Genomic DNA, 17946 nt, shown 5'->3' on the forward strand with positions numbered 1-17946 from the left:
GGCTCAGTAATTGTGCCGCACAGGCTTAGTTGCTCCGCAGCATGTGGGATCTTCCCAAACCAGGACTCGAACACATGTCCCCTGCATTGGCAGGCAGATTCTTAACCACTGCGCCACCAAGGAAGTCCTCTACCTCAATTTTAAAAAATAATTCCAGATGCTGGTGACAGCAGTACAGAGTGCCAGGCTCTTTTGTTTGGCTGAGGGAAGGGCGGTTGGCCGGCGCCTGCAGAACGCCGCTTCAGTGAGGGGCTTGACCGTGGTCAACCAGATTGTTGCTTTTCTGGTCCCCACTCGCCTGGCCGGCCGGACAAGACGCACGAGTAGCGCGGCACTGATTCCTCTCGGGTTCACGGGCACTGCTCTGAGCAGCGTCACCCTTTATACCAGAAAGCTGGCGGGCACCATGGGGAAAAGACAAAACAAGAAGAAAGTGGAGGAGGTGCTAGAAGAAGAGGAAGAAGAACATGTGGTGGAAAAAGTTCTCCACCGTCGAGTAGTAAAGGGCAAAGTGGAGTACCCCCTAAAGTGGAAGGGGTTCTCAGATGAGGACAACACATGGGAGCCAGAAGAAAACCTGGATTGCCCCGACCTCATTGCCGAGTTCCTGCAGTCACAGAAAACAGCACATGAGACAGATAAATCAGAGGGAGGCAAGCGCAAAGCTGATTTTGATTCAGAAGATAAGGGGGAGGAGAGCAAACCAAGAAGAAGAAAGAAGAGTCAGAAAAGCCACAAGGCTTTGCTCAGGGTTTGGAACCTGAGTGGATTATTGGAGCTATAGACTCCAGTGGAGAACTCAAGTTCCTGATGAAGTGGAAAAACTCTGATGAGGCTGACCTGGTTCCTGCCAAGGAAGCCAATGTCAACATGCCCACAGGTTGTCATATCCTTCTATGAGGAAAGGCTGATGTGGCATTCCTACCCCTCGGAGGATGATGACAAGAATTAACTCTCCTGAGTACCAGCCCCTGTCACATCTGACTGTGGGTTTCAAGTGGGGAAAGAAAGAGTTCTACTTGTCTTGACACCATAGAGGTTGCTTGAGAAGATGTCCTTTGAAGAGCCAGTATAGTTTCCATGCCCTACAGCAGCCCAAGTGCTTTAAAGCCGTTCCATGCTGTATAGTTTGCACACCCATTCCAGTGGAGGGGAAGGAGGATCAGTGTTTCAAGGCAACCCACTCTGAACTTTGCTGAGAGAAGCAAAGGGCTTTCTATGAAGGACAAAACTTGCAGAATGGGATGTGGGAGAGCAAAAGATACTATAGATCTTCAAAGAGCATCTCCACAGCCTTCTTCCCAATAGTGTTAACTCTGCACTTTTACAGCATAGCATGGATGTAGTTTTTGGCTATTACTGGTGTATTATTTGGGGTGGGAGGGATGGGGTGGGAAAGAAGGGAGATGGGTCAGGATTATTTTTGTTAAAATTTGGGGCCTGATGGGAGAAGTGGTGAAACAAAGGAAAGAACAACTAACGATGATTTGGTTCTGTGTCCAGAATATTTCATCCTTTCAAAACATGTCATTGGCAACCTAAATGAGGACTGTGAGAGACTGTTTAAAAGCTGTGAATGCCTGAAACTTAGAAGCCAACGTGTTCCCTGCCTGAGCTTAATGCTGTTCCCAACAAAGGACTAAGCCAGTTAAGAAGTTACCAAAGCTGTCGTCTGTGGGATGGAAACTGGTTGAGGAGGAAAAGTCTTGTTGGAGTGTATACGCAGGCAGGTCATTCTGTCTTAGAGGTGATAATTCTTGAAATTGACAAGAAGACCCTTTCTTTTCCAATTATGAAGTTATAAATGTCAGCTTCTCCACCCAAGCCACTGGCTGAAGTATTTGGGGAAGGGTGGTATAGGAGGTGGGAGAGTAGGGAAAGGCAAGGGCTGGTACTCTTAGGGTGGAAAACTCTTGGAGCCTCTGTTTCTTGAACTTTGAAACCATTGGTGGCAGGGTTCAGTCACTGACAGCACAAGTTCACTGAATCACTTCAAGAGCTGAATAATTTCAGAAGCCCTGGTCTCAGGAGAAGATTAAATTTTCATACTGGGGCAGTGGCTCACGTTAAAACAAAACAAGTTTTTTTAATCCTAAGAATTAACTAAAACCCAAAACTCTGTCTTGAATCATGAGATCCATCAGTTCTGACATCAGCTAGACCTGCATCTAGAACTCCATTGTAAAACATTTTTAGGCATGTGTTAGCTTTCTGTGAAAATTTTGTTTAAATGTTAAGCTTCATACCAACACTGTAAGTTTTTGTCTTAATAAAACTATAGATTTATAATCCAAAAAAGAAAATTCCAAGTGACTGTCTTTGGGAATTAGAACTGTGGGGTGTGCAGAAAGCTGAGATGGAGTTCTGTTTGCTTTTTATTATAAGCTCTTACATGTGTTACTTGATTTTTAAATTATGATTATATATTATTTTTACTTTAAACATTTTAAAACAAATAATGTAATATGTGCCCTCACTTTATGTGATAATTGTATTCCCTGAAAATCCATGGTTAAATCTGTTTGTTCAAACTGAATCATGATATTCAGGAGAACTACAAAAAAAGAAACTTTAAGACGGTGGTTCTCAAACTTAAGTGGGCATCAGTCATCTGTGGGGCTGCTTAAAACCTGGATTGCTCAGCCCTACCCATGTTTCTAAGTCAGCAGATCTGGGGTGGAGCCTGAGAATCTGCATTTCCAGCAAGCTTTCAGTTGATGCTGCTGCTGCTGATCCAGGGACCACACTTTGAGAACCATGGTTTTAAGGAAATAGCTCCTAATTTATATTTTCTATCAAATTGAATCACCATACCTGGAGTTTGCTTCACATGAGGTTTACATACGTAACAATGTCACATCTTTTCATTCAAACTGGGCATTGTGAACTGGTAAGCTTAGTGAGAACACACTGCTAGCTCCAATAGGTTGGTGACTGTTTGAAAATCACCCCCTCAGGCATAGCATGAGGAGTAAAGAGAAGCTGAGTAACAAATTCTCTTTCTCACAAAGACCACCTCCAACCACAAAAGGGAAAGGCCATGTGACCTAGGCTGGCCAATAAAACACTCCCTAGTCCCCAGTCAGAGATTGATTCAGAGATGACCCCATGGCCAAAGCTGGACCAATCAGAATTCTTCCCAGGACATTTCCACTTGGACCATCCAAAAACACTGCCTTGTTCTGGCTCTTGCTCTGGTTCTGGCATTGTGAAACTTATAAGCTTGGGGGGCTACTATCTCGCCTGCCCTGTGGAAGGATGCATCCAAAGAAAGTAGAGAAACAGTTCTGATAACACTGTAACTCCCTGAGTCAGTTAATTCTGACTGGCCTTCTCAGTTGTGTTGAGCTGATAAATTCACTTTACTTTTTCTCATGTTTGAGTTGGGTTTCTGACACTTGGAGTCAATAGTTCCTGAATAATACAAATGAAGTAAGAGTTTTCCAACATGTTTTAAAAATGTGCTTTTTCATATTTGAAGTTCTATGGATTTTTCAGATTGGAAACCAAGCAAAAATGAATACAAAATGACAATACAGATGTAAATGGAGATGAAAACTCTCCAGGGCTACAGAACTATGGAGCTATAAGGTAGCTCGTATTCAGGTAGACGCATAACTTCCAGTTCTGCACTAGCTGAGACCATTCCCTCCTCACCTCCTCTGTGCTGGGTCCCGCATCCTCACAATTTGAGAGAAGCTCCCTTCCAGGAGTATGCAGAAGTAGAAGAACCCAGACTGCCCAGATTCATCTTCAAAGGAAGCCATCCATTTAAAACAACTCAAACAGAGTGTTGACCATATGAAAGTGTTTAGATTAATTATTTCTCTGATTGGCAGCTACATGGCCCATCATAAAAATTCCCAATCATGACCTAAACTTTGAAACAGAAGCTCTATCTCCACAATTTCATATAATATATATTAATTGGCTGTCAAATATTTGTTTTCATAATCTCATTTAATCCTGACTAAAATTCAGTGAGGTGCATAATTTTGATCTCCATGTTATAGATGAGGAAATGGAGATTCAGAAAATTAAGTAATTTTTCCTGAGTCACAGAGCCAGGCATGGTAGAGCTAAGAGTCATATTGGATTCTCTGATTCTGGGACCCAAGGAAGGAAGGAAGACACGGAGGGAGAGAGGGAGGGACGGAGGAAGAAGAGCAAAGAAACAAGAAATAGAGGAGGTCTGGAAGAAGTCTTCCACTTCTGGATTCCAGACCCTGCCTTAGGTGCCAACCATAAGCCCTCCCAATGGCCTTATACTAAACCCCATTTTCTCTTCACCTAGCTTCAGCTGATTTGAGTTACTTGCATCCAAAGAGTATTAACCAGTACAGCTACCCACCTCAATATGTTGCCAAAGAAATTGTGTTAGAACACAGCAGTCCCAGCATGTAGCAAATGAAGGAACTTGTAACAGCAGTTTTACCCATACCAGCCCCTCCACTGCCCAACTAGCTCACTATTATCCTCCCATCCATCTTTAGATCATAGATTGTCTTGGGGATGGGCATGGCTTTACAGTGAGGGATCAGACCAAATTCTCTTCCATCCCAAGTCACTTAAGGGCCCCATTCCACTTTACTGCCCCTGCCACCAGTGTGAAATCACATCTGGGAACCCTGCGAATCCAAACCCTACTGACAAAAATCAATGTCTTAAGCCTGTAAGGCTAAGGACCAGAGTGCCACACCAGTGAACACTCAGGGCCCCTGCACAAGTAGCCTTCATGTCCACTGCAGCAAGGAGGTGGTGATACAGCCGGTCTTATGGGCAGACAGTGTGTTTTGACCATCAAAACCCTGGTAATTGAATCACCTGCCGTTTAAACACTCCCCCCACCCCACCCCCACCCCAACCTCCCTTCCACGAGGGCACATCAATTCAGTCCAACAAATTCACTTTGTTCCAGATATTTGCACTAGACACTGCAAACAAAGAGAACAAAATAGTTTATTAGGGAAGAAGGGCAAAATATGGTAAAAAAAATCCTTCAGGTTAGATATTCATATCTCTGGAAAAAAAACCAGAAAAAAATTGTGCCACATTCATCAAAAGTCAGCCTTTTGGGAGCTTTTCCTCCCACCCCATCTTTTAAGCCATTTGACCTTATTATACTATCTAAGAACACAGGACTAGCCCAACATGGTATCCAGTGAACTCCTCTGATAGCCCAAAGTATTTGAGAAAAGGACCTCCCCAAGGGCTCCTCTGAGTTTATTTTGTGAACTGAATTGACAAGAATGACATGGGGTCATACTGGGCTTTAAAAAAACTTAGCTAGGGCTTCCCTGGTGGCGCAGTAGTTGAGAGTCCACCTGCCGATGCAGGGGACATGGGTTCGTGCCCTGGTCCGGGAGGATCCCACATGCCGTGGAGCGGCTGGGCCTGTGGGCCATGGCTGCTGAGCCTGCACGTCCGGAGCCTGTGCTCCGCGATGGGAGAGGCCACAACAGTGAGAGGCCCGCGTACCGCAAAAAAAAAAAAAAAAAAAAAATAACTTAGCTAGAAGCCAGAGAAAGGCCACCTTCACAACCGATAGTTTATCCATTGCCTCTGGGCTTAGCAGACCCCTAACATGCATGGCCCAGGAGAGGAAAGAAAATCAAGGAAACAAAATATCCCTAAGCAAACTTTCAGTAACAAAAGGAGGTACCATATCCAACACCTAACAACAGAAATGTCTAATAAAAGGAGGCTAGCCATTAGTCGGTTTCAATTCTGAGATGTTACATTAACAGATATAATCTACTTTCCCATAGTTTTCTGGGGAAGAGGCAAGTCTCAGGGATTTTGCGTACTTCATAAATACTTCAGTCAGTCTTGTAACTTTGGCAAAGACAATAGAAACTTATTTACCTGGAAGAAAGAGTCTCAGTTCCATCAGATGAGGACAAAAAAGAACTCACCAGGGTGTCAGAGAGAATGAGTCTCTTGTCATTTCTGTTCATTTGGTGTGAGTTCCAAACCAATGAACTCAAGGCACCAAGATGACACACTATACTTTTTTTAAGGAAAGGCAAATATTCAATGCTCATTTGGAGGATTTACTCAGCTTTCATGCTCTTCTCCTTCTCAGTGTGTGTAAAGCTCACTCTTAAATACTCTGTGCTCATACTGTAAAGCACATTTTCCCTTATCTGCATAGCTTTGTCTACTATCTCTGAAGCTCCAAGCTGCAAACTTACCTTCAAGCTCTAAGCGTTGGAAACCACAATCCAAATCTCAGGGAGGCCAGAGCCACTCGTTCTGTTGCTCTTGGGTGGCGAGAAGGACACTCTGTGATTTCCAGGCTGAACAGTATTTGGGGCATTGGAGATTGACTTGTGGGCTCAGTGGCGGCCAGCCATGTGACCAGAATGGGGGAAGGGATACTCCTGCAGCGGGAGGGACTGATGCCTGGTTGACTGACAGACAAGGGTGGTGCAGGGTCTGAACAGAGCTGCCCAGGATCATAGGCAGACATCTTTAAGTTTCTTCTCAGATTTTAACTTGGTGATTTTACATGGCAGTGTTGTTTCAGCCTGGATTTTGAAATGCTGGTTTATCTCCCGCATGGTTTCTACCCCAGATCCTTTTGAATTCTGTCTTAGAGGGCTCTTAGAGGTAGAGGTCTAAGGGACCTTAGAGATGATCCAGTCCTGCCCCAGGGCCACCCATTTTATAGTCAGTTAGCAGCACTTCTAGGAGCCTGCAGAGGCCTGGGTCTGAATGCATACTGGCGTGACCAGGACTGGCTGGTACCAATATTACAGCTCACTTGAATATCTTCAACTGTTAGGTCATTAGAGCTTTGAGGACTGCTGAGATGCCAGTTAAATGGATCTTGTCACACTTCAGGTACCTAAATCTGCAGCTATCAGATTAGGGCATGGCTTAGAAATTACAGCAATTTGTACTTGTGGTCAATGAGTTTTTGTATAGACATGTGTACTTATGTTTATATATCTCTATCACAATCTTCATAAAATACTCCAAGATGATCTTTTTGGGATCAGGGGATGTCATGAGCTGGGGAGATCTTGATCTCAAAGATCTTGAAGACTTCTGGAGACCAGAGCTGTATGGGTAAGCTTCTAGTTCACATCTGCCACTCCACCCAAATGGTTTGTGCTGGCTGCCTGCTAAAAAAATGGGGGAGGTGGTAATAAGAACGGAGGAAATGGTAGAGGTGGAAGTGGTAGGTAGAATGGTAGAAATGGCAATATGGTAGCTGGACATAAATGGAGGTGGTGGACGTATAGATGGAGGTGGAAAAGATGTAGATGGAGGTGGTGGAGGCAGCGGTGGTAATGGAGGAATGGGTGAGAAGACCTCCTAAATGACGGAGTAGGAGATTATTTTTACTATTATGCTGATGACCCTGGATGAATCTGACTTTCTGTGATTAGAAGTGTGAAATGGCGAAGCCTTGGCATTAGGAATCTGGAGAACCTTAATCTGCCCCCAAAGCTGTGTGACCTTGAGAAAATACTTCACTTCTTTGGGCTTCAGCATCCTGCAGCAGAATTGGCACTTAATAAATGGTGGCTTGTTTAGGGGAACTCATCTTTCTCCCTCCAAGCACTTTACTCTTCCCTACAAAGTAGGAGCTTCTGTCCTTTCTGAAGCATTGAGAAAAGTACTCTCCACTCACCTCTCCTACTTACTCCTGCTTAGTGGATGAGGAGTGGCTCATGTGCTTGATGAATTTGGGAGAATAAAATGGGCACGTGCCATGACTCAGATCCTTCTGAGAACTGCTTGCACCAGAGAAGGCCCAAGCTGCCCTCCTCTCCTCTCTTCTCAGTAAACTTCCCAGGGCAGGTTCTTGTCACGCAGGTACGGAGTCTTTCAGTGCTGGAAAGATAAGTTTGATTCTTGGGGAAAGAGTTAGGAAGCCTGATTGTGGTTGTACCTTCTAAACCAAATTCTCCAATCAGCTTTATCTGTTATGAAGTTATTTTAATCTCTAGTGGTTTGACCCCTGTATCTTATTTCTCATTTGATTCCAAGCATAGAGAGAAAGACTGGGAACAAGGATCACTCTCAAATTCCAATGTTGGTGAATTAATGAGAGAGTCAGCATGGAGTTGATTGGACTAAATGGTCTCTAAGTTTCCTTCAAGCTCTAACATCCTGTGATTCTATGAGTCTATTTCTCTGGGAAAAAACCAAACTCTTAGCAAACAACTTCTTAATCTCTGACTCTCCTCCTTCCTGCTTCTCAATACAAAGAAGACCTCAAATCTTCAAACATCTTCCTCTCCTACCCTCTCCACCAGCCTCTCGTGGCTTCATTTACTCCCTGTTCTGGTCTGGACCCCATGATGAATCCCTTCACTCCTCCCTCAGTGATACCCATAACCTCTGGCTCCTGCCCTGCCAATCTCTTGTTCTAGATCAGCCCACCCACCAACCTTCTCCTCCAGCACTGAACTCCCTTTCATCTCTGAAGAAAGCCTATCTTCAGGGGAGAGAACAAAGCCAATACACAGAGTGGCAGAGGGGTGTGTGTCGGGGGGAGGGTGTGTGTGAGAGGGAGAGACAGACAGACAGGATGGGGAGGGGGAGGGAGACCTAGCCCCATGATGCCTGTGGCCAACACTATCCCTGCCCTTCCCCATGATTGAGTTTTGTGAGCCAAAAACTGTTAAGAGAAGATCTGGCCATCCCCTTTCTCTCCTCCCCCTTCCCACTGGCCTCTCTCCATGTTACTTCCAAGGAGACTGGTTCACCCAGCTGGCTTTAAGCTCTGGGATAAATTGGAGGCTATCAGTCCTTCCTTATCACCAGAGTGGTAACAGTGGAGATCCACACTTAGGGGAGAGGGAAAAGTTGGACCCAGTGGTTCTCAGTCAGAGGTATCCCCCACCCAGGGGACATCTGGCAATATCTGGAGACATTTTTGGTTGTCACACTGAGAGGAGAGTACTTCTGGCCTCTAGTGGGTAGAGGCCAGGGATGCTGCTAACATCCTACATGAGACACCCCCCACAACAAAGAATTAGCCGGCCCCAACTGGCGACGGTGCTGAGGTCGAGAAGTCCTGGATCAGACAGCTCAGCCCCCTCTGGTCTAGGCTCTAGGCTGTCTCTAATCCAGGCCAAAAGAGCATTCCACATGGGCCCATCTTGGTCTGGGCTCTACAAGGAAGAAGGAGGGGCAAAGATTCTTAGTAATTTGCAGTTTCTGACCTCTGTGCTTCCATTTCCTTTAGAGACCTGGTGGAGAGAGGTGGCTACTCACAGGGAGAGATGCCCTTCCATCTCCTGGCCAGATACCATCTGAACTCCACCTGAGTTTAACATATGGCAGGGTTTAAGCAGGTTTGACACAGGGTCCTAGCATGGAGGGCATAGTATGAAGAGAGAACAAGCCTCCTACCCTGGAGAGGTCTGCAAGGTTCAGGTCCTTGTGTTGGTGAGAATAAGGACACATTTCAAGGCCCCAGCAGGCCTATCTAGAACTTTTATCCATAAGAAATTCTCCATGAGCTGGGCAAGACTCACTCCAGTATGTATATTATTTGGCTCTCAGATTGTTTGTGCCAAGCTTTGGCAGGTGGTACAAGACTGGCTGCCCCAGATTCTTGACAACTTTAGCTGCTTTTGAACTGTATCCAGGGTCAAGGAGGGAACATACTGTGATGGTGTCAAGTCTGCACAGGAGGGCAAAAAAAAGATGGTCTATTAAAGGGAAGCTGAGACACCCAAAATGCCAGGCTCAGGTTAGGCAGTGGCTGGGTCCTGGCCTTGCACATCTCCATCTACCCCCTGATCACTGCTGCGGCTGTGGCCAGCAACATCAGAGACCTTAGCTCACTCTCCACCAGCCACACTGCATGTCCTGCTGTTCCTCTAACACCCCAAACTCATTCCTACTCGGAACCTTTGCACTTACTGTTTCCCTAACCTTCAGCATGACTTGCCCCCTTGTGTATTCAGCTCTCTGACCAAATGCCATCTACCCAAGAGGGCTCTCCCTGACCAGCCCATCTAAAATGCCCCTCTCTAGTCCTTAATTCTGCCTTCCTTGTCTATACGATGTTTCTACCCCAAATCATATTTTGTGTTTGTTTGTTTATTCATTTATTGTCTGTTCCTTTAATATGGCAGGGATTTTGTCTTGTTCACAGATTTATCCCTGATGTCTAGAATAGAGGCTCATAAATGGTTGGGTTCAAATCCTGGCTCCACTAACTGTGGGATCTTGGGCAACTTACCTATCATTTTTTTCCTTCATATTCCTCAGCTGAAAAATGAGAATAAGAATTATATCTGCCTCAAGGGTTGTTATGAGAACTGATTGAATCAATGTATATAAAATCTTAGGTCAGGGCTTCCCAGGTGGCACAGTGGTTAAGAATCCGCCTGCCAATGCACGGGACACGGGTTCGAGCCCTGGCCCAGGAAGATCCCACATGCTGCGGAGCAACTAAGCCCGTGCACCACAACTACTGAGCCTGCACGCTAGAGCCCGCGAGCCACAACTACTGAAGCCCGTGCTCCTAGAGCCCGTGCTTGGCAACAAGAGAAGCCACCACAATGGGAAGCCCACGCACCGCAACGAAGAGTAGTCCCCACTCACTGCAACAAGAGAAAGCCCGCACGCAGCAAGGAAGACGTAGGCAAAATAGGCAACGTAGGCAAAAATAAATAAATAAAATTAATTAAAAAAAACCTTAGGTCAATGTCTGGGCCACAGGAAATAATTAGTATTAACTATGAATATTATTATAATTATTATACTCCCAGGAAGCTCATGACCTGTGTATTCTGAGGAGTGGGGAGTGGCATTCCTGGCAGCTTGCAGGAATGAAGCAGTCATTGTTACTTCTCCAGGAGCCAAGATCCCCCTGCAGGCTCTCAACCAGTGTCCTTTTCTCTCCTCTGCACCTGCTCTCTGTTGCCCTCTGGAGGTCCTGGTTGGATACTGGTGAAAGCTAACTGTGTTAGGGACTCTGCAGATGATGTATTTCCTAGGGAAGAATGAGGCTTTACTGGATGGCAGCCCCCTTACTTAAGTTTGGCCCTTGACAAAACCGCCAGCGGAGCGATCATGTGGCAAACGTGATTGGAAATCATTGAGGCCACATAAGAACTGTGGGTACCTAGGAATTCATCTCTCAGACCCCAAGAGGGACCCAGAGAAAGGCCACCCCTCCCCTCCCCCAGGCTGTACATCCTGAGCCAGGGCACAATGCTGTGGCCACCTGGGCCAACCTAAGACACCCTGTAAAGCCACTCCTCAGATGAGCCAATGCCTCCTCCAGCCTGATATTTTCTTTGCCTTCTTTTCTTTCCCCCAAATAGCCAGACTATTCCATGTTTTGCCTCAGGGAGCGTGTATGAAAGCAGAAAGCAGAGACAAAATGAGCCTCTTCCCTTAGAGGAAGAGAAAAGACTCCTGGCTAACCCAGACTGAAGTGTAGGAGAGGATGTTCATGAGACAGATCAAGGCTGTCCCCTACCCCTCATTCAAGGCTGCATGGAAACATGGAGGGGGACTCTGAGCTCCACAATGACCTGCAGGCACCAATGAACAAGGACTGTATGGAACAAGAACAAATGACATCAAGTGTAGGGACCTATGTAGGTCCCTAAGAGTCGAGAACCCTGCGGTACACCCCACGCCAACCCCAAAATGGAAACCACGAGGGACACTCAGAACAGACAGGGATTAAGTGTCAGCACCTTTTAAAAATGAGGGTTCAAAATATAGATGAAGAGTTTTAGAAACTCATGTTTCTTACAACCTTGAGTGCAGGGACCAAAACCAGTATTCCAAAGGATAGATTTTTTAAGAAAATAGTGTTGGAGAAATGCACTATTTCAAAAATTACACTTAGAGGAGAAGCCTGGGCAGCAGACAAAGGCAGAAATCTAATCATTTGCTGCACTCAGCACATTTATCTCTGCTCTGAAATCAGATGTGATTGTCCCTTAATACTGGGGTTGAACTTGCAGCCCAGGTTGCCTTGGACAATCACCAGGTGCCCTGTTATCTTGGCTTCATTATCAACAGTGCCCTCTTTCATTCTCAAAAGGGATGCAGTCTGGGCAGTAAGTTATACGGTTACTCTGCTCAAGATTTTTAAATGAGTGATCCCATGGACTGACCAACTCTGAGTGAGGTGCTATGAAATAGAAAGTAAGGATTTCCAGGCGGGGTGGCTGGAGGCTGTGGGACAATGAAGCTCTGGATGGGCTGAGAATCTCACCCGGACAGCAAAGGAAGGGGCACGTGTTACATGATGAGAGGAGTTGTGGTGAGGTTGAAGGTCAGGTGCTGTGTGGAGTTGAGAGGACAGTGGTGGGGGTCAGAGTGGAATGTTTGAACTTAATATTTCAGACATGGAGTAGCGCAGGGTAATGGCATGGTCTGAGTTATGACCACGGGAGCAGGCAGGAGAAATGGAACCTCATTGCATTTGGGGATAGGAATTGGGCAACTAACAAGAGACATGGAAGCAGGACTGGCTACTCTATACCTTTTTGCTCCTATTGAATTTTGAATCTTTTTACTATATTACCTTTTCAAAAATATATAAATAGAATTAAAATATAAAGGAATCCAGGCTTCTAGGTCAACAGTGGAATCATTTTATCAAGTTTTTAAAGCCCCACCAGTAAAACAAGTTGACTTTAAACATTTGAAAAGATGCTCAACCTTACTCACTTATAAAAAAGAAAAATAGGGAAATTAGAGCTACAGTGAAATACCATTTTTCCCCTTCAGATTGGCAAATAGCAAAAGGTTTCACAACAGCAAGAGTGGAAGGAAATGGGTCCTCTTCCACACAGCAGTTGGACAGACAGCAGATGGGTACAGGCTCTACGGCACCACTTTGGCAATATTCATAACACCTGAAAATGCACATACCTTTGGGTAGCAGCTATTCCTGTGTAGAAAGTTATCTTACAGATACACTCCGACCTGTGGACAAAGACACATATGTGGTTTGAGGCAGTCACTCACCTTCCTGCACTTATGTCAGAGGGTTATCAGGGGAATTAAATGATATAACGCATGGAAAGGATGTTAAAGAAAGCCTGGCACATAGTAAGTGCTCAGTAAATGCCAGCTGTTATTATTACAGCATTGTTCATGACAGCAAAACATTGGAAACAACATGAATGTCTATCAAGAGGGGACTGATAAAATAAGTTTTGCCTTACATTGAAAAATCACAAAGATTTTAAATACAATGAGGATATTCTTTAAACAGTGCTATGGAATGATCTTTTAAAAATGTTGTTAAATGGAAAAAAAAACAAAGTGTAGAGGAATGCTTGTGGTTTGTCACCATTTGTGTGTGGGGTGTGCCTAGAGGTGCACAGTCTCTCCAGGGATGAAGTCACAAGAAACTCGTAACAGTGATGATTCCTGGGAGGGACAGTGAGAGGCAGGAGCTCAAGGGCTACTGTATAACCTCTTGTACCTTTTATATTGTCCATCATAGGGATGTATTCTCTAGTCAAAAACAATTAAACAAATTGGGGTATATGTCCAAAATGTTGAAAGCAGGGACTCAAATAGATACTTGTATGCCATTGTTTGTAGCAGCATTATTCACAAAAACCAAAAGGTGGAGACAACCCAAATGTTTATTGATAGGTGAATGTATAAACAAAGTGTGGTTTATCCATACAATGGAATACTATTCAGCCTTAAAAAGGAAGGAGAGTCTGACACATGCTAAAACATGGATGAAACTTGAAGGCATTAAGTGAAATAAGCCCGTCACAAAAGGACAAATACTTGTATGATTCCACTTCTATGAGATACTTAGAATAGCCAAATTTGTAGAAACAGAAAGCAGAATAGTGATTACCTGAGGCTAGAAGGAAGGAGAAATGGGGAGTTAGTGTTTAATGGGTACAGAGTTTCTGCCGGAGATGATGAAAAAGTTCTGGAGATGGATGGTGGTGCAACAAAGTGAATTTACTTAATGCCACTGAATTGTACACTCAAAAATGGTTAAAATGGTAAACTTTATATTATGTCCATTTTATCACAAAAAACAATTAAATAATTTTAATAATAAAAATAATCATTTTTAAAATTTTGATCGGAGTTATGTTAAATGCAGAGATTAATTATGAGGAGCTGTATCGAATGAGCCACAACAAAGAATGGTCCTATCGAAAAAAGGACTCGGTCCCCAAATCCTGGCATTTTTCCATGCCAGTTTCTCCTGTTCTGCCGAATGGCTCTTGAGGAATTCATGGTACAGAGCAGAGGTGACAGGCTGAGCCAGGACCGTGGGAGGAGGGCAGCTTCATCCAAGACAGGGAAGAAAATGGAAGGGAAGAGGTGATGGGTGGGGCAGAAGTAGAGGAAATTCCTGCCAGACCACATAGACTTTCTCCATGAGGAATGTTGGGGGTAGATTTTGAGGGGGCTAGAAAAGCTTGGTCTTTGAGGGGAATCACAGAGGGGCCAGACCAGGGATGAGTAAAAGAACCACCACTTTCCTCTGAGGAGGCTGGTGACGCTGGAGATCACAAATGTGTAGAGAGAATTTCCTCTCCTCTCACCTCTTCTCCTTCCCCAGGCAACAACGTTGAAGGGGTTGCAGACCCCTGGTAGCTAAATAAGTGAGGAAGAGCAGACTCCCCATCCAGACCACCAACTACCATAGGCTTCTCTTCTTCAACAACACCAAGCTGGGATTGGCAAGAGGCCTTAGTTTTAAGTTGAAACTGAAGTTTGGGTTATTATTGGGATGGACATGATCATTACTGAAATAAGACTGAGACCAAGGGTGACCAAAACAATCATGTGACTTGTCTAAATTTCATCCAGTGGCAGAGCAAGATCTAGACCTACAGAATCAATTTTAAAAAGCAACAAGAGGGGCTTCCCTGGTGGCGCAGTGGTTGAGAATCCGCCTGCCATTGCAGAGGACACTGGTTCGATCCCTGGTCTGGGAAGATCCCACATGCCACGGAGCAATTAAGTCCTTGCGTCACAACTACTGAGCCCACGTGCCGCAACTACTGAAACCCGCGCGCCTAGAGTCCGTGTTCCACAACGAGAGAAGCCTCCACAATGAGAAGACCGTGCACTGCAACAAAGAGTAGCCCCCTCTCACTGCAACTAGAGAAAGCCCGCGCTGCAACGAAGACCTAACACAGCCAAAAATAAATAAATAAATTTTTTAATAAAAGCAACAAGAGGCAGAAATCAAGTTACTTTCTGATTTTATCTGATGAGTCATGCTTATTCAATGGAATAGTTACACAGTATTATTTTCAGTTGTTAATTGAAATGCATGTATCTTGCATCTCCCCCTAGATTGTAAGTTCCCTGAAGGCAGGTCCCATGTGCTATTTAGCCTCATACTGCCCCCACAGCCTAGCAAAGTGCCTAGCAAAGTGTATGTACACAGTGGGCACTAAAATGGCTGCTGACCAAGAGGGCTTACCCCATAGGAAGCAGCACCGGGCCATTAGTGTGCTTATACAGTACCTAGCACAGAGCAGGTAAGCAACAAGACCTGGTTGAGTTGAAATGACTCTTCCTAAAGAGAGAGCCTGTGTTCTAGGAAGTCTGATATAAAATGATGTTACTCTCACACCAGTCAGAATGGGCATCATCAAAAAATCTACAAACAATAAATGCTGGAGAGGGTGTGGAGAAAAGGGAACACTCTCGCACTGTTGGTGGGAATGTAAATTGATACAGCCACTATGGAGAACAGTATGGAGGTTCCTTAAACAACTAAAAATAGAACTACCATACGACCCAGCAATTCCACTAATGGGCATATAGCCTGAGAAAACCATAATTCAAAAAGAGTCACGTACCAAAATGTTCATTGCAGCTCTATTTACAATAGCTAGGGCATGGAATCAACGTAAGTGTCCATGCACAGATGAATGGGTAAAGAAGATGTGGCACATATATACAATGGAATATTACTCAGCCATAAAAAGAAATGAAATTGAGTTATTTGTAGTGAGGTGGATGGACCTAGAGTCTGTCATACAGAGTGAAGTAAGTCAGAAAGAGAAAAACAAATACCATATGCTAACATATATATATGGAATCTAAAAAACAACAAAAAATGGTCATGAAGAACCTAGGGGCAAGACAGGGATAAAGATGCAGACCTACTAGAGAATAGACTTGAGGATGTGGGGAGGGGGAAGGGTAAGCTGGGACAAAGTGAGAGAGTGGCATGGATATATATACACTACCAAACATAAAATAGATAGCCAGTGGGAAGTAGCCGCATAGCACAGGCAGATCAGCTAAGTGGTTTGTGACCACCTAGAGGGGTGTGATAGGGAGGGTGGGAGGGAGGGAGACGCAAGAGGGAAGAGATATGGGAACATATGTATATGTATAACTGATTCACTTTGTTATAAAGCAGAAACTAACACACCATTGTAAAGCAACTATACTCCAATAAAGATGTTTAAAAAAATAAAATAAAATGATGTTGCAGGTTGCCCAGACTTAAGGTAAAAGAGGCAGAGATGAAGGAGGTGTGGATGGTCATTTTCTATTTCTCTGTTAGGGCTGTCTTTGTACTGGATTAAGGAGAGGAAGGCTAAACCACAAGAGGAGGGTGAGTCAGACCTAGTTTACAACCTGTTATACCAGAAGTGAGTATTGCAGTGCCTCATTAGGCCTCAAACCAAGCTGAATTCATTTTTTATTAAGAGAATCTTAAAGGGCTCCTGTCCTCAAGGTTATATAAAATCATCCCAATCATGTACTTTTGAGATAATAAATCAATAGAAGCACAGAGCCCCATTCTTTAGATAGGGAAGTATATCTCAAGTAGCTCAAGGAGCAACCTCTTCTACAATGAAGGTTGAGAAAAGGAAACCCGAGACCAGTTGATTCTGGTTTGGGGAGTGATAACATTGGAGAACACACTCTACTGCCTGATTCTTGTCATGACATCACTCATGCTGAAGTTATCTCCTTTGTTGGCATGGCCTCCATCCCTGTTGGGAGGTAAAAGAGATGTTTGAGTGGCTCCATTACTAAGTTTAAGTAGTTGATTACTGCCTCTCTGGGAAAATGAACTTGACTGAAAGGAGAGTGGGCAACATTCAGTCAAGCAACAAACCACTTACTGAGTGCCTGCAATTGATGGGGAAAGATGTTCTCTACTTAGACTGGTCCATCCAAAATAAGTTGGGAGGTGAGAGGGAGAAAGACCATAGTTGGTGGGTCTTTAGGGTACTCCTGAGGTAATACCTCAGGTCATGAGCTTACAGCTCAGTTCCAAATTCCAGGATGCCTGCTTAGAGAGACAGTAAAACACACTTTCTCAGGGACAAAAGCCCACAGAGCCAAGGGCTCAGGGTTTCTGAGTCAGAATTTCATCAAGGGCTGGGTGACACTTTCTTTAGAAAGCCATCTGATCTCCAGGGGTCCTGATACACAAGAACTATGCAGCCTGTTCCATCTAGGGAGACAGATGTGGACTCGGCGCCCCCTCCCCCGGCCTCTCATGCATCCCTCCCTCTTACTGCCTCAAGAGCCCCAGAAGCGGGTCCTTCATAAAAGGGTGCGTCCCTCAGGCCTGAAAGCTTAGCTGAAGTGGGGATTTTTGTACAAGTCCCATGTTTCCTGGATTTTTAGGAGCCTCCAAAAAGATGCTATGAATAATCATTACTGAACTGGAAGAAGCGTGAAGTAGGCACAGGACCAACCTCTGTGACTTCCATGGCTGAAAAGCATGGCTGAAAAGCATGACTTCCATGGCTGAAAAGAGGGGTAGTTAGACCTCCGTGCAGAGAATATAACTATTCTCAGCCCCTCACTGTAGAAGTCTGACCCTGCACAGGTGCACACACGCATACGTGGTTCCTTCTCTGAAGGCAGAGATGGGAGCACAGAAAAGCAACACTACTGTAGGACAAACTGGTCATTCTCTTACTTGTCCTTTACCGTGTTGGAATCGTTATAGATTAATTTAAACAATTAGATTGT

The 17946-nt window shown here is 44.6% G+C and overlaps 1 pseudogene across 1 annotated transcript; it reads left to right on the forward strand.

Moving 5' to 3' along the window:
* The first annotated feature begins 406 nt into the window (after positions 1 to 406).
* Positions 407 to 952, forward strand: LOC309970164 (chromobox protein homolog 1-like; annotated as a pseudogene). Its single transcript has one exon. The product of its transcript is annotated as a chromobox protein homolog 1-like (transcript).
* Positions 953 to 17946: the final 16994 nt, after the last annotated feature.

The sequence above is a fragment of the Leucopleurus acutus genome (assembly GCF_964270905.1).
Source record: "Leucopleurus acutus genome assembly, chromosome: 12".
Lineage (NCBI taxonomy): Eukaryota > Metazoa > Chordata > Mammalia > Artiodactyla > Delphinidae > Leucopleurus > Leucopleurus acutus.